This window comes from Pelobates fuscus, chromosome 7, assembly GCF_036172605.1.
Source record: "Pelobates fuscus isolate aPelFus1 chromosome 7, aPelFus1.pri, whole genome shotgun sequence".
Lineage (NCBI taxonomy): Eukaryota > Metazoa > Chordata > Amphibia > Anura > Pelobatidae > Pelobates > Pelobates fuscus.
In genome coordinates, this window is record NC_086323.1 from 129,644,243 (window position 1) to 129,669,496 (window position 25,254).

Genomic DNA, 25,254 nt, shown 5'->3' on the forward strand with positions numbered 1-25,254 from the left:
TTAAAAATACCATAGTAAACATTCAGCTGAGGCACCTCTGTTTAAAACAGCATGTATTGTGTGTGATTGTGTCAAAAATATCTATCTTGATCCCTACCACCCTATCCTTACGCCTTTTACAGCCCTCCCCCCCTTCCCGTTTATTTTCTGACAAGCTTGCTCTGCACATATTTACAATTGCAACAGTTGTGTAGCAGAAGCATTTTGTTAATGTTTTACTCTTTTCAATGACAGTTTATTCTGGGGTTTTTACTCACTTGGAAACGTTTTGTTGTCGGATTTAAGCAGGGAAACTGTACTGGAGGAATTTTTATGAAGGTGAATCACACAAACACAGTTGTTTGCATGTGCTGAAGTGCTAATGGATGGCTGTTGTTCATCACACATCTTATAAACTTATAAACAAACAATATGTAAAAATTACAAATCCCAAGTAGTCTATTTACTAAATGATGAAGGCAGGTGAATGTCACAATTTTTTTGTTTAGATTAAATGTAATCCTTTTAGATAATCATAAGACAAATCGAGTTATTTTAACCAAATTTCAACTTGCATTTGACTCCAGCCTGGTTGTCTGTTGAAATCAGCCAAGTTTTCATGTAACATTGCTGACCGGACTAGTCACAGATCACACAAACAGTCAAATTCCCGTTGATCCAGTTCCCCTCATTAAAAACAAGGGGAATCCATAACTTTAAGACTTCAGACCCCTAACTCATCCTAACACTATCTCCGACTCACCTTATCACTGCTTTATCTACCAGCCCTAAATCTTCCCCCAAATTCTACTCTTATCTAAAGAAACAAAAACAAATAGAAGTAAAACCACTGTTAATATGCACAGCACCCTGTGTTAGGGTGGAAGGAAACATTTTTTTTTACATATACTTAGCAGTATCAGACAATATTCAATAGTACAGGAATACTGTTTCTAAAAAGAAATAGATAAAAAAAAAATACATAGTGTAATCTATTTCAATACAATGTATAATGGATGTATGGTTAAACTCACAAGTATGGCGCTGTGCCAGGCTCTATGTGAATAGCCTCAAGGTGCCAGTACTGGCTTCGGTAGGTGTCAACAGGTAAGGCAGGCAGGTGGAGAGTATTATTCAAAAACAATTTATTGAAAGATAGAAAATCTGAACATAAATAAAGCAGTGTGTAATAAGCAAATATACACTACCGCACAAAGTCCTTGTAATACAGCAATAAAAAATACAGCATCATTGTAATACAGTAATAAAAAATACAGCAGTCTTGTAATACAGCAATAAAAAAATACAGCAGTCTTCTAATACAGAAATAAGAAACACAGCATCCTTGTAATACAGCAATAAAAATCTATCTAAAGGCATATTTTCTTTTCTTTGCAGCAATGAAATTTGGCGACTGTTTAGTCTGTAATCAATAAAGGTGTTTTCAAATTAATTTCACTATTCTGAACATTGCAGGGATCCATTTAGTTCAATGTGGTTAGCATTCATTCAGGAATTTTATAAATTGAATGCGGTTATGCTTTAGCAAATTCAACATTTAGTAAATAGATTCTCAAGTGAGACGTCCCATGCTACATATAATTTAATAATTTCCTAAAATGAAGAGGGAAAATACTATACCATAATGTTAAGGCTAAATATGGGTTTGCAATGTTACTAATGATTTACAAGCCTGTATTTAAAAAGCTGTAGTCCCTGTCCCTAACTTATTAGGTCCACCCCAACTTTCCAGTGATGAAAGAGTTATAACCTGTTTTTTCCCCCAATCTTCCTATTTTCTGTGCTGAGGCTCTCTCAGCATTGGCTAGGTCTCCTCCTCCCACAACGTCATGGCTATGGTGGTACCTAATGCACATGTGCCACGTGCATTAATGCTTACCCATAGGAAATCATTGAAGCAATGCTTTTCTATGAGGAATTTAAATACGTTAGACATCTTCATGCAAAGTGTGAGGACATCCACAGTTGTTTCACGAAGTAAAACTCCATTAGGAAGTAGGAAACACCACTAATGGACTTAACAGACAGGGGCACAACACCCAGGCCATTTCAATGAGATGAAGTGTAACTGGGTGTCTATGGGGTCCCTTCAAAATACTTTTCTACAGTGATGACCCAGCAAACGTCTGGCAATTTCAAGACATATACATATATATTGTTTATAAAGAAAGATGTAGATGCATGGAATAGTCTAACAGCAGAAGTGGATGGCTAATACTGTAGGAGAGTTGATGAAGGCTTTAGATAGACACATGGATGTCCTGAGTCAGAAACAAAATGAATCGATCAGTTTAAAGCTGATTGTCGAAATTTGTTTCTCTCTAACCTACTATGTAAAATACTCATTACCCTCCACTCAAGTCATATATGAAATTTGAATGCTAAGTGTATCTAACTCTGAGATATAACTCTCTCATGCATGTAGTAATGACCTTTGAAACTAATCTTGAACATTATGGCGATATATTGCATACATTAAACTATTCTGTTCCTATCTCAGAAGGAAGCAGACTCGGAGTCCTCATTATCCTCAGTCCAGATAGAGAGGGTGCCAGGTTTGGGAGTTCCTTTCTAGAGGTCTAAGCTCCTGTACCCCCTTACTTAGAGCTGTGATGGCCATCCTCGAAAGGCACACCTTATAGGGCACTTCACTCTCCCACGGTCTTAAACAAACTGCAGGTTAGCCAGGAGGAGAGCTACCATATAGAAGTACTTGAATTTATAGACAAAACTCACCCAGACATCTCTTTTAACTGGAGAAGTGGAGACATTGTGCCTTTTTCTACTGTAAATATACTCTATTGTACAGTTAACAAAGCACTGTACATGAAAATTCCATTGTTAACTTTTGTGGTGACCAACTACAAAGACTCTGTTTAGCATCTCAGTTCCAATCAGCTGGCTTAATTCAGTCCTCTTGAAATCACAACATTTAGGGTGTTAAACATGTGATTCCGTTACTTATCTACACAAGTGGAATATACCTAGGGTGCATCAGTTTGAATTACCCAGACTGGCAGCATCACAAATCATGATATCAGAGGACAGCATTCGAGGTTGAAGAAAACTGTGTATAGATGATAATGTGTTTAATCATGATACTTTGATTTCTTGCTAAACACTCTGAAACTACCAGTATGCATATACATGTTGGCGACAAAAGTGAAAAAAAAATTTCAAGAAAAAAACATTTACCGTACATATTCTGTCTATGTGAACTCTGCTTTGATTAATCTTATCCCAGAAGTAGACATAGATGTTTCAATTGCAAAATACAAAGGGAAATATCTGCAAAAGATTCCATTGGGTAAAGGGCAAGCATTTTTTGGATGTGAGAGTTAGTGCTTAAACTCATTAGTAACATTAGATCCTTACTGTGTGTATGCAAGTATATAAATGATATTTCTCAATGGCATGTACACGCATTAAAACAATATAAGGACCTATTTTTATCCCCTAAAACTTAGTAAACAGGATTTTCTATCTTTGAGCAGCGTACTAAGCCACTCAAACAAAGGGACCAGTTTCTCCCTGGCAGTTGCCCTAATTTTAGGTCTTTAAACAGATGCACCCATTAGCTGCATGAGATGATTGGTGGTTCCCCACTACTTCTTGATCACCAACTTGTTTTTTTGGTTGGACTATCTGTGCTTGTGACCAAATTAAGGATGCCCCCCCCCCACAGAGCAAGGGTATATCAGGAGGTGCCCTGAAAATAGGTATTTACTTACATGTATACATACAAAATAATACACACAGAGGCTATTATACATGTAATCTTTTGTTTTTAATTATAAAGTTGATGATAGTTTGTCTTTCAATACTTTGTCAGCTTGTGAAACATATATGAAGCTGTGGATCTGCAAAGGCTGCATGAGTCCTTTATAACGCTGTGTTCCCAATACTAAAAAAGGTTAATTTTATTAAAACCATATATTCATAAAATTGCAATATATATAGCACTATGCTGCATCAAAGGTGAGGAGAGATCTGGTCAACGAGTCTACCTATGAAACATATACTCTACCACCATGGTCCGTTTCATAAACCTTGCAGTCAAGAATAGTATAAGAACTTAGTAGTCAACCTTTATTTCTATCGATGATGAGCATGGATCCTGAAAACATGCTATGGGTATAATGTCAACAAGAAAACTTAATATAAAATAGTTTGCAAATTGTTGCCATTAGGAAAATCTAATACTTGTCACTGGGAGTTTTTTTTTTATTTTAGTTTTTTTTAAATTCACTAAAGCACTTTGCCACAATAAAAAGCATTGGCCTGTAATACCTTAACCCATAGAAACCTAGTGGGACAAAAATACATTTCCTCATTCGCTACACTGAGGCCATACTAATCTGCACTACACTCCAAACACTGGTTATAGAACCAGGGGATATCCAATCCCCTCTTAAACATGGGATTAATTGGTGTCCAGGAGGTTAAGGAACTGCTGCTAATGAAGATCATGAGGTAGGTATAACACTTAAAACCAAATAAAAATAAAAAAAACATGAACTATTCAAAGATCAGAGCAATGGCCAAACGTAGAAAGGCACACACAGCGGCATGCTGGATTTATTATTACCCGAGCGTGTCCTGCCAGGCACAAAAGAGGGCGTGCAGGGCTAATAAAAATAAATGGCAATAAAAATAAATTTTAGACCTGGAGCTTTTTGGGGGTCTACTATGGGCTCTAGCCTGGTTCAGCCCCCACCCAGATCCCTGCCCTGCATATGACTTTGGATGCCTACTGGGAATTTCTCAGGAGCAAAGGTTCAACAAACAGATGAGATTTCCCCTCGTCTGCCCCAACTCCCAGGATTGGTCCTCAATGTGACTTTAGAGGCCTACAGGGAATTTCCCAGCAGCAAAGGTTCAACAAAGGTTCAACAAACAGATGAGATTGCAAAATACTTTCCAGTTCCAGTAAGAGAAACAATAGGTTACTGTTCAAGAAGTTCAAATCAGAGTTTGGAATCTGTATTATGTTTAGGTCACTACAACTTTTATTTTATTATTCCTTCTCTTGGAGACGTGGATGCTGTGTATGTTTTGTAGATTGTCAACAGTCAACACTGTCATCTAAAGAGCCACTAAACCAGTTAACCAGTTAACATCAAAACTCTAGATATTTCCCAACAATATTTTTCATGGATCTTACTCCACCCTGGAGCCAAACCTTCACTGTTCTAAACTTTACAAATCAAGTCACTATTTCTATAGAATAAGAAATCACATTGAGTTTGGTTTGGTGATATTTCAGTTTGCTGTACACATTGTAAGACACATTTTGTGACTGTGTACATGAACACTCACTTGTAATAACAAAAAAAGGACAAAAGTACAATTGGGTAAATTAAATATGGACCACATTAAGGTGTTAATATTCACAAATAAAGGTGTGGATAATCCACAAACAAAGTTAAAACAGGGATTATTCTGCCAAAGGGCATTCTCCCTTCTAACCTGTCCCAATTCCATCCAGAAAATAAAAAAGCAGTCCTTGAGTTTTGGCCCATTTCTTTTTTATAGCAAACAACCTAAGCTTTCAGGTCCTCTTTTGATGTGTCTTGGGTCCATCTGAAGCCCATCAAGAGCAAAATACATCAACAATATTATACTATGCCATAATATGAAATCCTTGTACATCAGATTCAGTTTCAAGATTCAGAAACCCCATAGGAGTCTAGAGATTTATGTCCTGAGTGTGGGAGTGATAATCCAATGAATGTAGCTGATAGTAACTCCTATGACTCAGCCAAACCTTTCTATATAGATCCCACACAATATAAATCTAAATTGACCTGTTGTCACCTAACCTACTGTTATCAAGATATCATTTTAGTTTTCCCAGATGCTATACCCTTCTGATTTCACCTATAGCTCCTGGGGCCCTAAATGTTATTATGGGTTACATAAGCGTTTATACAAATTTGCCTAATAATATAGAATTTCCATAAGCCATATTTTATGCCTAATGATCCTATTTTCTGACAGTGTCAATGTACATTGTACTAGCATAGAGACCCACTCTACAATGATAAACTTAGTTCAGATACTCTTTTTTCAGATTTAATATAATTGAAACTGACAAATGTAATATTCAATTAAAACATGTAAAACCCTATTAAATGTTTTAAAAGCCTACAATCTAATAAGGGCAGATACTCAGTTGAAACTAATATGTGCCTGCTCCAACTAAATGAGGTCCAAAAAGCTAATCTTAGGGAACTGTGGTGGCTGGGTGCCTTCACCAATCGCTGCTTCCTAGTAGCCTGGAGTACTATAAGCACCACACCGGACACCATAAGCACCGTAGCCCCTTAGCCGAGACAGCTTGGCTGGGGTCTCGCTGTCCTCCATCCACCCTGGACCAAAGCCCAGGACCCAGTTTCCAGTGGGTGGACCTCTCCTACTCCAGAGTGTCTAGCAGGTATTGCTGTGTTGTTCTTACAAGAGCTAGTGATTATAGCCAGTATAGCAATCTGAAGCAGGTATAGCAGGTATAGCTGTTCCCTACAATCGTGAGACAAGGCTGCGTGTTGAGGGTGAAGTGAACCAACTTTATTGGGACCACACTGGGCCTTTTATGACAATCCCCATGCAAGGGGTACTCCCACCTGGACCTGATGGAAGACTGTAGTACAGAGTCACAGACCAATGACAAATCATTGTTAAAATACATGACACTCCTATAGATTTCATACAATTCCTCCCCTCTGCCTGGGAGATAATTTAGTCCAGTACTGTACTAACTCCATTATCTCCAGGTGAAAAAACACACTTCAGGCAACCTAAAAGTACCCAAAAAACTCACATAAGCCCCACAAAAAGTATATCCCCTGATAGCCTGGGTGAACAACATATCCAAGAATCACCAAGATTGGTTCAGGGGTTCAGGAATTTCCTGGAAGTCTTATTTTTGACCGACCGCATGAATGGTCCTATGCCAAAAATAGTTCCATAGAATCAGGGCTAGCGGTCAGTCTAGTTTGGTAGTTTGAAAACCGAACAAACTACCGAACATAGTCAATGTTCTTACCCTGCAGCTTGTTCCCCTCATCCAGATGAAAGATTTCACCGAACAGTGCCCTTCTAAATTGTATAGAACCGAACACACACGATGATGGAAGTCCAGCGGTGTTTGGGAGTTTCTGTGTCCGATTTTAGTTCCATGAGATTCGTGCCCAAATACCGCTACCTCCGTTTATGCAAACAAGATGGCCGCCACCTCGTGGTTGTCCATAGGAATTGTGGCCACCCAGACGAACAATTAGAACACTGCGGTGAGAACTGTTCCACGGTGTTAATAGGTGTTAACAAGAACCCGGGTGGTCCCTGGTCCATGCGGTTGTTCGGTAGTCGAATGGGACAATGTTAGAATAGGAGGGAAATGCAATCTACCGAACAGACAGGCGAATGGAACAGAAAGCTTTTTAATCTAGGAACAGGGAATCTGTCACAGGAACCAATTGTGAGTCCCATACTGGAGGTAAAAGCCACTGTTCTGATGCAAAATCTAGAATACTAGGTCAATTAAGTCATGCACCTACATGAAATAAGAAAACCACATGTAGTGAGAAATATTAAGCTGGGTTTTGCAATTGAAGAACTTGAAAAGCCACTTTATATTGAATAATAGCTTAGCTATATGAAGGCCAAATAACAAAATGCCATATAAACAGAATAAACATTAGACATATCATGGATTCCAAAACCCATTTCCACTAGCCCCATCTTACTACACAGCCAAGAGTTTGATTAATTCTCCCTAAAAACAATCAATGACAGTAATGTGTAATGTGAAATCAAGGTTATGGACGTCCTTCCATCTCTCTACACGGTAGAGCAGATACATTTGTAGCTCCATGACTACCCTGGATTTATTACATTTTAAGGCATAAACATTGTGGAGAGGTAGAAATTTGAGATTTTAAATGATCTATTCTTAACTGGTTCACAAGTGCTTTGATTGTTTTTATTTGCCCTGTTCCTGCATTCCTCATTAGTCTCTCCTATTTCCCAAATATCCAAATATTTCTCTGAATTTTCAGATCCACAGACAGAATGAAGAGTTTTTATTAGAAACTTTTAGAAGGTCCACTCCAAGTTCTAATAAAGATCAAATGGAATCCAGAGGACTGATTATAGACATATTGATTTCCTACAGTTCAATGTTGTCTGTGATTGGGACTTCGGCACTTGTGTTCAAGTTTCCTCTACATTTCCTCTTAGTCTCTGTATATGTATTTAAAGTTTTTCGCATTTTTTAAATAAAAAAAAATAAAAAAAAAATCTGTAATTCAAGTGCTTAGGTTGTCCCTTAAAAATTAGCAAGAATCTTCTTTTCTTGGTGCAGTCATCTGCTTTCACCTTTGCACATTTCACAGTATTTTAATATTCTCTAAAGAGCACTAAAAATGTTAGTTTCAATAACTAATTGTATTTTTGAAGTCTGAGATGTGTAAATTATCTGGTAAACAAACTCAGGCTGGAACTGCTGCAAAGCCACTGCCTCAGAGACATACTAGGAATGGCAGATGGATTACTGTAGGATCTGGTAGACTTGGAGTTGTGGATAAAAAGCATATTGCACAGTCTGTTGCTCTACATAATTCATTTTCTGCACTTTCAGAGTGTAGTGGTGTCCTGGAGAGAGGTACTGAGGCTAGTGGTGTTGTGCAGAGAGGCACTGAGGCTAGTGGTGTTGTGCAGAGAGGCACTGAGGCTAGTGGTGTTGTGCAGAGAGGCGCTGAGGCTAGTGGTGTTGTGCAGAGAGGCGCTGAGGCTAGTGGTGTTGTGCAGAGAGGCGCTGAGGCTAGTGGTGTTGTGCAGAGAGGCGCTGAGGCTAGTGGTGTTGTGCAGAGAGGCGCTGAGGCTAGTGGTGTTGTGCAGAGAGGCGCTGAGGCTAGTGGTGTTGTGCAGAGAGGAGCTGAGGCTAGTGGTGTTGTGCAGAGAGGCCTTAAGGCTAGTGGTGTTGTGGAGAGAGGCACTGAGGCTAGTGGTGTTGTGCAGAGAGGCACTGAGGCTAGTGGTGTTGTGCAGAGAGGCACTGAGGCTAGTGGTGTTGTGCAGAGAGGCACTGAGGCTAGTGGTGTTGTGCAGAGAGGCACTGAGGCTAGTGGTGTTGTGCAGAGAGGCACTGAGGCTAGTGGTGTTGTGCAGAGAGGCACTGAGGCTAGTGGTGTTGTGCAGAGAGGCACTGAGACTAGTGGTGTTGTGCAGAGAGGCACTGAGGCTAGTGGTGTTGTGCAGAGAGGCACTGAGGCTAGTGGTGTTGTGCAGAGAGGCACTGAGGCTAGTGGTGTTGTGCAGAGAGGCACTGAGGCTAGTGGTGTTGTGCAGAGAGGCACTGAGGCTAGTGGTGTTGTGCAGAGAGGCTTGAAGACTATGGTGAGGCCTAATAGAAAGCAGTTGTTGTTGGGGGATTCCATCATAAGAGGTGTGGAGATGGACAATGGTGGTCTTGTGAGGTGTCTTCCCGGAGCTACTGCTCACAGAGACAGGAGACGTATCTGTAATATTGTTAAGCAAGCAAAGCAGGAAGGGGAATTGGATGTACTTGTCCATTTAGGGACAAATGACTTGGCTTGCAATGAGGTTTCAGAGGTTAAGGAAGTTTTTAGTGTTTTTGCCAATGATATACGGCAGGTTGCTTCCACACTGTCATTCTCTGAAGTTCTGCCTGTGCATAACACTCAGAACGACAGGCGGATGCGTATTAGGGACTTTAACTTGTGGCTTGGTGAATGGTGTCGGGAGCAAGGATTTGGCTTTATTGCTCATGGTAGCTCTGTTTGGAATGGAAATAAACTGTACAAAAAAGATGGTTTGCATCTTTCTCAAAAGGGAACAAATGTTCTCAGTGAGCAGTTCAGAGGTTTTGCTAGGATGTTTTTAAACTAGGAGGGGGGGGGGGGGGCAAAAGGGTGATAAAACATCAATCCAATTGTCCCCCAAAACAAGGACAGAAGGTGCCTGTAGCAAGTGTGTTAAAAAATGATAAGCTTAGAGTCATGTCTACAAATGCTCGCAGTTTAGGGAATAAGATCCTCGTACGGCCAACTCGCGCTTGCAGGACTTCTCGCGGGCGGCTCCCTTCCTATGGAATAGCCTGCCTACCGCCATCAGACTCTCCCCTAGTCTTGCATCTTTTAAGAAGTGCCTTAAAACCCATCTCTTTAGGAAAGCTTATGGCCTCCAAGACTAACCCTTACCTCACATACCTGTCTCTTGCCCTCTCCTAAAGGGCAGCCCACCTTATTTGATTGTAAATTCCTGTCCTAATGTGTTTTACACCCCACCCCCTATAGAATGTAAGCTCGTTTGAGCAGGGTCCTCTTCAACTTATTGTTCCTGTAAGTTTATTTGTAATTGTCCTATTTATAGTTAAATCCCCCTCTCATAATATTGTAAAGCGCTACGGAATCTGTTGGCGCTATATAAATGGCAATAATAAATAAATAAATAAACTTGTGGCAATAATGGCAACTGATAGTGTAGATTTAGTCGCTGTTACTGAGACATGGTATAATGAGAAAAATGACTGGGACATAGCAATACCAGGGTACTCTTTATATAGAAAAGACAGGGAAGGCAATAAAGGGGGAGGGGTGGCCCTGTATGTAAAGGATAGCATAAAATCTAGCCTAATAAAGGTTAGTGAGGCGAACATAGAGTCCGTTTGGGTTACGTTAGAATTTGGTAATCACACAGTAACTCGTGTAGGTGTGATTTATAGGCCCCCAGGACAAATTGAAGAGTTAGATAATCTACTAGTTGAAGAAATAGCTAAAATGACAATGAAGGGGGAAGTTATCATCATGGGTGACTTTCATCTTCCTGATGTGAATTGGAAAACAAAAATAGCTACTTGTGCCAGGAGCACACATATTCTAAACTCCCTACTGGGATTGTCTCTAAAACAAGTCATTGAGGAGCCAACTCGTAAAGAGGCCATACTAGATTTAGTGTTAACAAATGGAGATTTGGTATCAGATATTACTGTAGGTGAAAGTTTAGGATCCAGTGATCATCAGTCAGTGTGGTTTAATATAAGAACAGTGACTGAGTCACACCACACAAAAACAAAAGTTTTAGACTTTAGAAAAACAGACTTTTCTAAAATTAGAATATGTGTAAAGGAGTCATTATCAGACTGGAGCAATTTAAATGGAGTCCAAAAGAAATGGGATTATTTAAAAGTTGCACTACTGAAGGCAACAGAAAATTGCATTAGGCTTGTCAGTAAAAGCAAAAAATTCAAGAAACCACTGTGGTACTCCGCAGATGTGGCCAAAATAGTAAAAAACAAAAAGTTAGCATTTAGTAATGATAAAAAAACCCAGAGTGAGGAAGACAGAATGACCTATAAGATTAGGCAGAAAGAGGCTAAGCAAGTTATAAGAGCTTCCAAATCACACACAGAAGAGAAAATAGCACAGTCAGTAAAAAAGGGGGACAAAACTTTTTTTAGATACATAAATGAGAAAAGAAAAGTAAAACAAGGATTAGTTAGATTAAAAACAAAAGAAGGAAGGTATGTAGATGAGGATAAAGGTCTAGCTGACTGCCTCAATGAATATTTTTGTTCGGTATTTACAGATGAAAATGAAGGAAAGGGACCTCAGTTAAGAAAAAGGATAAATGAGTCATTTATTACACGTGAGTTTACAGAGGAAGAGGTTCTATTTCAACTGTCAAAAGTAAAGACAAATAAGTCAATGGGACCTGATGGAATACACCCAAAGCTATTAAAAGAGCTTAGTGGTGTACTAGCAAAACCATTAAAAGATTTATTTAACCAATCATTGATAACAGGAGTAGTCCCAGAAGATTGGAAGTTAGCGAATGTTGTGCCCATTCACAAGAAAGGTAATAGGGAGGAGTCGGGCAACTATAGGCCAGTAAGCCTTACTTCAGTAGTGGGGAAAGTGATGGAAACCATGTTAAAGGATAGGATTGTTGAACATCTAAAAACACATGGATTTCAAGATCAGAGACAACATGGGTTTACTTCAGGGAGATGATGCCAAACCAATCTTATTGATTTTTTTGATTGGGTAACTAAAATTATAGATCAGGGTGGTGCAGTAGACATTGCTTACCTAGATTTCAGTAAGGCTTTTGACATTGTTGCACATAGAAGGCTTATCAATAAACTACAATCTTTGAGTTTGGATTCCAATATTGTTGAATGGGTAAGGCAGTGGCTGAGTGACAGGCAACAGAGGGTTGTAGTCAATGGAGTATATTCGAAGCTTGGGCTTGTCACCAGTGGGGTACCTCAGGGATCTGTACTTGGACCCATTCTCTTTAATATTTTTATTAGTGATATTGCAGAAGGTCTTGATGGTAAGGTGTGTCTTTTTGCGGATGATACTAAGATATGTAACAGGGTTGATGTTCCAGGAGGGATAAGCCAAATGGCAAATGATTTAGGTAAACTAGAAAAATGGTCAGAGTTGTGGCAACTGACATTTAATGTGGATAAGTGCAAGATAATGCATCTTGGACGTAAAAACCCAAGGGCAGAGTACAGAATATTTGATAGAGTCCTAACCTCAACATCTGAGGAAAGAGATTTAGGGGTGATTATTTCTGATGACTTAAAGGTAGGCAGACAATGTAATAGAGCAGCAGGAAATGCTAGCAGAATGCTTGGTTGTATAGGGAGAGGTATTAGCAGTAGAAAGAGGGAAGTGCTCATGCGATTGTACAGAACACTGGTGAGACCTCACTTGGAGTACTGTACACAGTACTGGAGACCCTATCTTCAGAAGGATATTGATACCTTAGAGAGAGTTCAAAGAAGGGCTACTAAATTGGTTCATGGATTGCAGGATAAAACTTACCAGGAAAGGTTAAAGGATCTTAACATGTATAGCTTGGAGGAAAGACGAGACAGGGGGGATATGATAGAAAAATTTAAATACATAAAGGGAATCAACACAGTAAAGGAGGAGACTATATTTAAAAGAAGAAAAACTACCACAACAAGAGGACATAGTCTTAAATTAGAGGGACAAAGGTTTAAAAATAATATCAGGAAGTATTACTTTACTGAGAGGGTAGTGGATGCATGGAATAGCCTTCCAGCTGAAGTGGTAGAGGTTAACACAGTAAAGGAGTTTAAGCATGCGTGGGATAGGCATAAGGCTATCCTAACTATAAGATAAGGCCAGGGACTAATGAAAGTATTTAGAAAATTGGGCAGACTAGATGGGCCGAATGGTTCTTATCTGCCGTCACATTCTATGTTTCTATGTTTCTAATCAGCACGCCATTTCTCTTTTATTTTGGGCATGATAATTGAATAATGAGTTGCAGGAATTTGACAATCAATTCACAAAATATAGATCAAAATTAAAGATTGAGAAAAAAAACTCCAATCAGTTGTTGGAGACAGATTTTATTTAGGACTAGTGTTGCAAATCACTGTACACTTTATTTCACCTCATTGTTTATTACAAACACAAGACAGCCAAGGCACATTACTGGAATTTAGATAACATTGAGCAAATTGTGTACGTTGTGCAAACAAATGAGATTGGGAAACCTAGTGTTTACATAATGTGAAGATACCAAAAGGAGGTAGTTAAGAACATAGCTATAAAAGGTGAGATTCTTCAGTATAAGCAGATCAACCAGTGGCAGCAGACACATACAGTACCCCACAGACTGAAAATGAAAGTTTTAATTATCACACTTATTTGGGGATTATTTCTCCTGCAAGGTATGTACTGTAGTCTTGGTAAAGTTAGGATACACATTGTGATAATGAACATTACACATCCTCCTGGAACCATGGGGTTTGGAAGGATTTATTAGTGCAAGAACAAATGTTATATTCAGGCAGTTAAACAAGGAGCAGTTACTATGAACACCAATAGAATAGTTTTGAACAATTAGCACTCTTCATCAAGAGTGTTTTGTTTTGATTGTGTCTTAAATACACAGCTAATATGAATCTACTATGGAGTTTAGGTGCATTAAATTGTGAACTGTGGTGATTTGAGAATACTATTTCAAAAAGTAGGGTAAAATAGCTAAATGATGGAAAAATAATATCTGCAATGCATCCATGTGCCCATGTTTTCCCCTTTGGCTGGATACTTTTACTTACATTTTCTATTGTATACTATGTATAGTTGTATATTGTTTATAAAAGCACAGAATAACAAGGTATACTTTTTTCAAGGCCAGGGGTAAGTTTTTTATGTTTATAATACAGTTTATAAATTCTTTTATTTGAATAGATTTTTATTGAGATTTTGTTATTGACATATACACAACAGTGTCGAAAGGGTAAGCAGATAACGTTTGTTACATTTTTGCAAAATAGTTATAGTACATACAAAGAAAGAACAAATCAGTTAAATTTGCACCTAAACACATTGACAAGTTTACTTTCTGGTGATATACAGTGTTCTTCCCTTCAGGGCATAGTGTGTGGAAGTGTGAAATATCACTGTATATTGTTATTTAGATTATTGCACCAACATATTCCTCATTTTCTTTACAATCTTAATTTAAAAACAAAAACTGAATATAAGGAGAAAAAAATGTAAGAGGTGAAGCTTACATAGGTCAAAAAAGCTTGCAGCCTAGAGCATAAGGTTCTTAAAAACTACTTGACTGACTTGTTAATGAAAAATACAATGTAATTTCTTGTAAAAAAAATTAGTGTATAAATTATTATTTTAATTACTAAATATAATAAAACTGTATTAGCTATGTTAGGAGAAAATGATAAGGTATATAATATAATGCATTGTTTTTAAAGGAACACTATAGTCACCTAAATTACTTTAGCTAAATAAAGCAGTTTAGTGTATAGATCATTCCCCTGCAATTTCACTGCTCAATTCACTGTCATTTAGCAGTTAACCCCTTAAGACCAGAGGGCGTACATTTACGTCCTTTTTAAAGCGGCTCTAAACGCCGCAGGATGTAAATGTACGCTGTTTTTTTGTTACTTACCCGGTCGCCGGCGATCCCACGCCGGCGATCGCGGTTGGAGGGACTCCCAGGGAGCCCCCCGCGGCACCTCCGTCCTCTTCAGCCACCCCGGGCCATGTGAGAGTGAGGTCCTTGCGAGGACCTCACAATCACATGGCCGGGATAGCTGGCTGCAGCAATGCCAGCAGGGGGACTAACTGTAATGACAGTTAGTCCCCCTGCTGGCTGGAAATAAAATTAAAATAAGTTAAAATAAGTGTAAAAAAAAAATATATATACTTAGATCATATATAGATATATATTATATATATATATATGATCTAAGTATATATATATACACATATACACACACACATACACTGTCTAGGTGTATTTTAATATTAATATATATATTTATATATATAATTATATATATATATATTAATATCAAATTACACGTAGACTGATACTGATTAAATATATATATAATTATTGTTATATATATATTTATATATAATATAAAAAAAATATGTAAATACGTAAAAAAATAAAATAAAAAATAATTAAAAATAAAATATTAAAAAATATATAGATGTGTTTTATTTCGTTCTAACTGTATTGTGATATTAATATATATATATTTATATCAAAATACACGTAGAACGAAATAATATATATCTATATACATAAATATATACGTATATATCACTATATATACCTATATATAAATAAAAATATTTTCAAAAAATTATATATATATATGTACGTATATATACACATATGTATATATATACATATATTAATTCTACACATATATTTATGTAATAATTTTACATAATTAGGTATCCTAATTAATTACAATTAGCGGGACCTGCCTGACAACCCATGCCGAAAGTATAGGGAATTTAATTTGCTAGCACTATATTTAACCCTATAACTTTCCAAGACACCATAAAACCTGTACATGGGGGTACTGTTTTACTCGGGAGACTTCGCTGAACACAAATATTAGTGTTTTCAAAACGATGATATCGCCAGTAAACAGCACTTACACGGACGATATTATTGCTGCAATACTTTTTACTGTTTTGAAACACAAATATTTGTGTTCAGCGAAGTCTCCCGAGTACAACAGTACCCCTCATGTACAGGTTTTATGGTGTTTTCAAAAATTACAGCGTCAAATATAAGGCTTGTGTTTCATTTTTTTCACATTAAAATTTGCCAGATTGCTTACGTTGCCTTTATGACCCTATGGTAGCCCAAGAATGAAAATTACCCCTATGATGGCATACTATTTGCAATAGTAGACAACCCAAGGTATTGCAAATGGGGTATGTCCAGTCTTTTTTAGTAGCCACTTAGTTGGCGTTTTTTGCATTTTTCACACACAAACAAATACTAACGCTAACTTTGGCCAGTGTTTGTGACCAAATGGCTACTAAAAAAGACTGGACATACCCCATTTGCAATACCTTGGGTCGTCTTCTATTGCAAATGGTATGCCATTATGGGTGTAAATTTATTTCCTGGGCTACTATACAGTCTCAAAGGCAACGTAACCAATCTGGCGAATTTCAATTTCAAATGTAACGCGCTATATTTGACCCTGTATCTTCCCAAAACACCATAAAACCTGTACATAGGGGGTACTGTTTTACACGTGAGACTTTGCTGAATACAAATATGTGTATTTTATTGCAGTAAAAGCAAACAGTATTATGACATTGACAGTTAAAATGTCATGTAGAACTAAAAAAATTAAAAAAATCTTATTTTCTCCCATTTTTTTCATATTAAATTATGTTTCATAGCTAAATATTTGATATTAAATGAAAGCCATGTTTCCCCTGAATAAAATGATATGTAATAAGGGGGGTGCATTTAATATGAAAGAGGTGAATTACGGTTGGACAGACATATAGCGCAAATGCCAGGTTTTGTTTACATTTTGTTTCGTTCACAACTTGTACATTTGGCTGCGGTCTTAAGGGGTTAAATCACTTTGTTTCTGTTTATGCAGCCCTAGCCACACCTCCCCTGGCTATGATTGACAGAGCCTGCATGAAAAAAAAACTGGTTTCACTTTCAAACAGATGTAATTTACCTTAAACAATTGTATCTCAATCTCTAAATTGAACTTTAATCACATACAGGAGGCTCTTGCAGGGTCTAGCAAGCTATTAACATAACAGGGGATGAGGAAATCTTAATTAAACAGAACTTGCAATTAAGAAATCCTAAATAGGGCTCTCTTTACAGGTAGTGTTTATGGAAGGCTGTGCAAGTCACATGCAGGGAGGTGTGACTAGGGTTCATAAACAAAGGGATTTAACTCCTAAATGGCAGAGGATTGAGCAGTGAGGCTGCAGGGGCATATTCTATACACCAAAACTGCTTCATTAAGCTAAAGTTGTTCAGGTGACTATAGTGTCCCTTTAACCCCTTAAGGACACATGACGTGTGACACGTCATGATTCCCTTTAATTCCAGAAGTTTGGTCCTTAAGGGGTTAAAGGGATGCCCTATGCAGAGGCATAACTAGAAACCTTTGCGAAAATTGACTTGGGCCCCCATGTGTCTCACCGACCCATCCCAGCACCTCCATTTGTCTCACCCCCTCCCTTCCCCCAACCCTTCCATGTGTCTCCATCCCTCCCCCAGCACCTCCATGTGTCTTCCCTCCACCACCCAGCCCTTCTTTAAGTCTCCCCCAGCCCATACATGTGTCTTTTTTGCTCCCTCTGCCCCTCCATGTGTCTCCGTCCCTCCACCTCAGGCTGTCCAAGTGTCTCACTCACTCTACTCCAGCCCCTAAATGTATCCCACTCCTTCCCCCAGCCCTTCCATGTGTCTCATTCCATCTACTCAGCCCCCCATGTGTCTATAACGAATATATACCCCAACACGCAGGATTCAACTCGACAAAAGACAACACAGAGAAGAAATACGTCTACCGGACCTTAGAATGGCCGGACTCGACGTATATAGGAGAAGTACAGAGTCAGGAGCGATCCGAGGTCAAGGGCACAGAGAGACAGCGTGAACTAGGACTAGCCGGGGTCTGGTACACAGTAAACAGCAAGCCGGCAAACAGAACAGATAAGGATAAAGAGATAACGTAGTCAGAAACAAAGCCAAGGTCAATACGAAGGAACACAACTGAACACAACAAGCGCTAAAGGGAACTGATACAGAAACCACGATAGGGCAGGGAGTAAAGGGAGAGGTAAGTTTAAATACCTTCAACTCATTCTTGATTGGCCCCTGTCATATCCATGCCCCCAATATGTGAGAGTCTGGGGAGTGTGGGGTGACAGGGGCCAATGGGAGACCGTTTTGATTTTCGCCTCCCACTTCCCCTTTAAGAGCGTGCTTGTGACGTGCGGCGCGCTCTCAAAGGTAGGCGGGACACGTGACCGCATTCCGCGGTCAGCGCCCGCCGCCATCGGCACTCTGAGCGCTCCTGGAACAGAGGACCTCGGCCGGCCCCCGGATAAGGTAAGTAACGCTACAGTGTCCCAATCAATTCCGCTCCCCTCCAGCCCCTCCATATGTCTCCCCCCCTCCCATCCTGTACCTGCTCACCACAGTAACAGGTATGGTCTGACAGGAAGTGCTCCACTTGGCCATGCTACACACAGTGGCAGGAGTGGTGCAGAACAGCACAGTGCTCCCCTCCTGCCAGTCACCCAATCCTTGAAGGTATGCCAGTGGCCCATGGTCACAGGGGTCACATGGATTGCATCGGCGGGCAGGCTCTCTAGAGGGAAAAGCCTGGTTCCAGCTGTGACCCCTGTGACTCTGGTAGTTATGCCACTGGCCCTATGCACCAAAACTAATAACTTCCACCACTAAATTATACAACAAAATATAACTAAATATATATAATTGTACACACAATCATATTCAGAAAAATGCCACATCTATAGTTTACAAATTAGAGTAAAAACGGGATTAAAGGAGTTATTCAACAAGCAATGATGTTTGCTTTAGTTGCAAACAATGGAGGACATCTCCGTTGTTGCAACAAACTGTTGTGACAAACTCGGTGTGGCGGATCACCAGAGTATCGCCGCCTCGAATTCCCTTTCCCAGGGTGAAATAGCTCTTTCCAACCACAGTGGTGATTATAGTTGGTATAGCTTCCCCCTAATACATTAGTCAAGAATTAATGTTGGGAGTATATCTGACCTGTTCGGGCAATGGGGTCTCCATGCAGAACAACACAAACTCCTCCCAGGCGTCTCTGTGTCTGGAAAATAATTGAGTCCAAAGCCTGGTAGTGCAATTATCTCAGAGTTACAGGGATACATACAGAATTTATGCAAAAACCTAATTAAATTCACACAGGAACCCCACATGTCCTATATCCCCAGAGAGCCCGGAGCCGAGTGCCCAAGTTGTCCAAATAGCGCTCAGATCCGGTAGAGGAATCGCTATCGGGTAAAGTTTTGACCGGCTGGCCGGCCACAAGGTTTTAGCCAAAAACAGTTCCAGGGAGCAGGGGCGTACCTAGAGCATTTGGCACCAGGGGCGGGTCCTGTGTTTGGCACCACCCCCCCTCTCCCCACTCCAAAAAAGTAAAAAAATAATAAACCCTTGGATTTTTTTTTTTACATGTCTTTTTTTTTTTTTATGTATTGCACAAATGTGTAAACTTTGTAAAACTCCTTTTTAAAAGTCCTTCCTTGGAGCCTGTTAGTTGGAGAAGCAGCAGCGAGTAAGGGCAGTGTTAAACTGCCAGTTTGGCTCCGGCGCCCAGCTTTTCTTAGCTCCATCACCACATTCCTTCTGTGTGGCTAGTTCAGCTGGTAATTGCTGTTCTCTGCACTTGTGTGCTTTGCCGGTCGCCCGCCATTCCAGCTGCCACACCTCACACATCCCCCTCCAGCACCCAGACCAGGATCATGGCACCTGCCTACCTGGTGGCACCTGGGGCGGACTTTCCCTCCCCCCCTTAGTACGCCACTGCAAGGGAGAAAGAGGCAGCGGCCGGTCAGCTTTTGGGAGCTCCAGTGTGAATACAACCCAATGTTTTTCCTGGCTCTTAGGTAGTGAATGTTCCTCGTAGATAACTGAGTCTTTTCCCCGAAGAGCACTCTCCTGGCTTGTCTGTAAGAGGAGCAGGCGGCGGTACAAGTTCACCGGGGTTCGCGAGTTGTAGAATCTGAACTTAGTTCCATGTTAACCCGTGGCAATGCTCTGAGAGGACAGAGATCGCAAGCGTCGAGACACATGTTCTGCAGCTCTGCACCCAGCGGAGCTGCAGACTGGAGGATTCTGTGTCCCCCAAAGCCTCCCGGGTAGGCAGAGCGGAGGGGCCCCGCAACAGGTAGCACACGATGCAAGCCACCAGACACCTACCAAATGGGGGGGGTGAGACACAAGGAGGGTCATTAAAATTAAAGTAGGGGGGCATTGGCCCCCTCTGCCCCCGAGCAACACCATTGGAGGCTTGGCTAGGGCTGCATAAACAGAAATAAAAGTGATTTAACTTTCAAATGGCAGAGAATTGAACATTGAGACTGCAGGGGCATGATCTATACACCATAACTGCTTCATTAAGCTGAAATTGTATTGGTGCTTAGAGTATTCTTTTTAAATATAATATACATAGAACATTTTATTTATAACTATATCAATAATATAAAAAATATTATAATGTCTAATAGTATGCAAGCTTTCACATCTGCAATAAAAAAAAAGATTTAAAAAAAAAAAGTAAAAAAATGAAAAAGATGGCAATCTAAAAGTAATAGAAAGAAACTGTAACACCTGCTTTTCCAAAGATTACTGAAAAGTGAAAAGGCTGAATAGTAGACTCATGGGGCTGATTACTAAACTGGGAATTACGAGGAACTAATATTTTAGTCTTAATAAATTTTAGTCCCAAATTATGGAGCTTAAAATTGGTTGATATGCTAATATATTCCATTGTTCACTATAATGGATAGGACAGGTTTTATCTGCACATATCATTCATGGTTAGCTTAATTAAATTTGTCTTTTTTTTTCAGAAGCTGATGCCCTGAAATGCTGGCAGGGATCCTGTACGGGATCTCGTCCTTGTTCTACAAGAAACAGTCAAACCTGTACAGCTAATGCTAATCGATGCTTTGTTCTTCTGAAAAGTCATCCAATCTGTAAGTACTTTCACACTTGTCATCCTTACAGTGTGATGTATCCATTCATATAAATTACAAATGTCAAAGATGCACAAATAGACAGCCCTTATGTCTGTCCGGTTAGTCAGGGCAGGACTGAGGACGAAAACAGTCTTGGAAAAACAAATCTATACCAGCCCAATAATGTGCTGCATTATTATAATGTACAGATACAGATAAGGGAAAGATAACTTAAAATTAAAAACTGTTTCTCCAAATTAAAGAAAGCACTCATAGGGCTTCAAAACAAACAAAAGAGCTTTTTTTTTTTTTTATTCCAATATTTTTTTATTTTTATGGAGCATGAAAGATCACAACATTTCTTGTATGGCCACAACAGCCTTAACAAGCGCATTGGTTACAAGTGTACGAGCATATTTGTGGTAGGAAAGAAACTTGTACATAGTTTAGTGAGTTGCTTGGTTCATAGAAACATTGATGAGTTTAGCTTGGGAGTAGCGAGGATAAGGATAAGGACCAGAAGCTTATTATCTAGTGAGCTTGTAGCAATTACGTATAATGAGGAGCGCTGCCTGTTTTTGCGTAAGTTGTATATACATTAATGAAGGCTATCATGTGCCTCCCAAGTAGCAGTAGACTTTGCAATTGCATGTTACAGTGAGTCATACAGAGGGTATTACTATGTCTGTGACATTCGGGGCTGACGCTCGTTTGAGGTTTTACAATAGTATGTCACCTCGCAGTGTATGTATAGGGTCCGACGTCTGTTTGCCACTGACTGCTTGTGGTGAGGATGTCATCTGCGTAGGAGTGGGTATTGGTGTGGTATGGTGTGTGATAGAGGTTTGTTGCGGTGGGTGATGCCCCATAAGGTGGGGTATGTGGTGTTCTGATGTTCCATGTTTGGAACACAGGGTCTGCTCTGGAGGAGGGAGGGCGGCCTGTGGGCAGCAGGGAGATGTGGGTCGAGGTATCCCTTCAGTTACAGTCGCCTGTAGCGTGTGGTCATGGGTATTGGGGACCTCAGGTAGCAGGTTGGTCCGTGGTGTGTGGTAAGGGGTCTGTCGCCGGGGTTCTGTAGTGTGTGTTTGCTTTGCTTCCCTGACAGGACCCCCTTTCGTTACCTGGCGTGTGGCTTGTGTCGGCCTCAGCCAGGTGTGTGAGGGAGGAGTCTTGTGTGTCAGGTGTCACAGGTGGTTCTCGTGCTCAGCGTTGTCACTCTGGCAGCGGGTGACGTGCGGTCAGGGGTAGTAGGGGGGGAGTGAAGGGGAGGTAGTGATGGCGGGGGGTGACCAGGAATTAGTTTGGGTGTGCCTGGGTGTGAGAGGTGGGGTGTGGGCTTCGGGCTCCCGGGCCTGTGTCCGCGTCCCAGCTCCCCCCGTCCCTGGGTCCGGCATCGGCGTGCTCATTTCGGATCCGTCTTTCCGTCGGGACTGCCTCCGATGTTCCGTCGCTCCTGTCTGGGCCCTCCGGCAGGGGGGGCCTCGTATTTGATCCCGGGGGTTGCGTGTCTCCTCCGGTCCCGGAGGGGGAGGCGAGCCATCTTAGCCAGTGGTACCAGGTGTCGTGGTAGCGCTGTATACGTCCGGCCGCTGAGAGGATCAGCTCCTCGATCTGTCTGATGTCCTCCACTCTGGCTAGCCACTCTCTCAGCGTCGGGGCCGTGGGTTGTTTCCAGTGTGTCGGGATAAGACTACGCGCCGCGTTTAGGAGATGTGGTATCACTGATCTCTTGAATTTAGGTGTGGGGATTGAGGTTAGTTGGAGTAGGTAGGTTTCCGGTGTGAGTTGTATGTTTGCGTCCGTTATGGTCACCATGACAGCGTGAATCGCTGACCAATAGGGTTTGATGTGTGGGCAGGTCCACCAAATATGGAAGAGGGATCCCAGTTCCCTCCCGCACCTCCAGCATTCGGGTTCGCAGGCATCTGTTATTATGGATAGTTTCTCGGGTGTCCTGTACCAGTGCGAGAGCATTTTATATCCTGTTTCCTGGAATTTGGTGGCTATGGATGCTTTATGTATGAGCGTGAACACTGTGGTCCATTGTTCCGCAGGGAGTGTGTGTCCTAGATCCCTTTCCCAGTATTTAGTGAAATAAGGGAGAGGTGCATCGGTGGATGGTGTAATCTGTGTGCGGTATAATAACGATATTGCGTGCGATGGGCTCGGGGGGTTCGTGCACATCATCTCAAAGGCGGTGAGTGCTCGGGTCGCTGAGTCCAGTCCCGGCGTGGTCTGCAGGAACCTCTTCAGTTGATGGTATTTGAAGAGGAGCGACCAGGTGTGCGGGTTGTTCGGGACCAGTTCTCTCAGGGTTGTGATTGCGCCCTGTTTGTACACGTCCTTCAACCTGCAGGGGGTTGGTAGTCCCAGCGCTGTAATGTAGCGGGGATCCTCCGCCGGAGGGAGTCGTGGGTTGTGCGATACAGGGCAGAGAGGTGAGAGCTCCGGAGCCATGTCCTTTTGTAGAGCCAGTCTCCTCCAGATGGTCATTGTGACGTTCAGTGTTGGATGTTGTTTTGGCAATTCGCCTTGCGTCGCTTTCGGTAGCCACGGGAGGAGAGGGAGGGGAGTTTGCGAGAAGCTCGCCTCTATCGGGATCCACAGTTTGTCTTTTGGGTTGTGTGTCCATTCAATCAGTCATTGGAGGTGTATCGCCTGTCGGTATTTTGTCAGGTCTGGTAAGCCTAGGCCCCCATGCAGTTTGGGTTTGGTGAGAGTGGCAAAGTTCAGTCTCGCTTTTTTACGGTGCCACACGTATTCTGTCATTGTTTTTCGGACTTGTGCAAAAAAGGATTTGGGGATATGGACTGGTAGGGTCTGTAGGAGGTACAGGAGACGTGGGAGAATATTCATCTTGAGTACACTGATCCTGCCCAGCCATGTGATATGGGGGAGGTGCCAGGCATTCAGGTCTTTTGTGATTCGTTCCAGGAGGGGGGGGAAGTTGATGCGGAAGGTGTCCGTAGGGTCCGCCGATAGCCATGTCCCCAGGTATTTGATCGCCTCTGTGCACCAGCGGAAGGGGAAGTCGTTCTGCAAGCTGGTAACCAGCGCTTGGGGGCATCCCACATTGAGAATCTCAGATTTAGTGTAGTTGATTTTTAGGTTTGACAAGGTGCCATACGTGTCGAATTGCTGCAGCAGTTCTCTGAGAGAGTGCCGTGGGTTGGTGATTGTAAACAGGAGGTCATCCGCATATGCGGAGACTTTGCTGACTCCCCATCTGCCTCCAATTCCGGAGATGCCAGGTTGAGCTCTAATGGCGTTGAGGAACGGCTCCAGACTGAGGACAAAGAGCAACGGTGATAATGGACAGCCTTGTCTCGTGCCGTTTTTTTATCTCAAACGGGTCTGAGAGGAGTCCGTTCACCTGTACTCTGGCTGTTGGGTTGGTGAACAGGGCCGATATCCAGGCCATCATGTGCTGTCCTAATCCGAGGTGTGCCAGTGTGGACCGCAGGAAGGACCAATCGACCCTGTCGAAGGCCCTCTCCGCGTCCGTTGAGATCAGTAGGGCGGGCAAGGGACCCTGCTTTGCTGCGTGGATCAGGTTGAGTGCCTTGGTGGTGTTGTCTCTGGCCTCTCTGCCCTCCACGAATCCCACCTGGTCAGGGTGGATTAGGTCTGGCAGTAGCGGTTGGAGGCGAAGAGCCAGAATCTTGGCGAACAATTTGAGGTCGGTGTTCAGCAAAGAGATCGGGCGGTAACTGGCACAGGAGGACGGGTCCTTCCCTTCTTTTGGTATTACCACTACGTGGGCTCGGAGCGAGGCGGGGTCTAATGAGCCTCCGTTTTGAATGGAGTTGAAGAGGTTGAGCAAGTGTGGGGTAAGAACGTCGGCGAACATCTTGTAATATTTTGCCGTATAACCGTCCGGGCCAGGACTCTTTCCCTGCTTGGCTTTTTTGATGGGCAAGCATACTTCTGCGCTCGTGATGTCTTCCTCCAGGGCAGCGACGGTTTCGGGCGGGAGTTTAGTTGTCATGTGTTGTGTGATATATGCCTTCGGCCGAGCCTCGAAGGTCTTCGCCGTTTCGGTCTGGCGTGAGGGGTTTGCGGGCAGGTTGTATAGTGAGGAGTAATATTGTCTGAACCCCTCCGCGATGGTTTTCGGCGTGAGCAGTGATTGTCGAGCGGATTTATTTTAAGCAGACATACATTTGCATATGATCAATGT

General features: G+C 41.6%; 1 protein-coding gene and 1 long non-coding RNA gene across 2 annotated transcripts in view; one reads left to right on the forward strand and one right to left on the reverse strand.

Annotated features, from left to right (window-relative positions):
* ARHGDIB (Rho GDP dissociation inhibitor beta) overlaps positions 1-25,254 on the reverse strand; it is a 190,458-nt gene that overhangs the window by 82,982 nt on the left and 82,222 nt on the right. The window lies entirely within an intron of this gene.
* On the forward strand, positions 192-1,432 carry LOC134568225 (uncharacterized). Its single transcript, XR_010084029.1, has 2 exons — positions 192-1,240; positions 1,273-1,432. It is a non-coding gene; the product is annotated as an uncharacterized LOC134568225 (long non-coding RNA).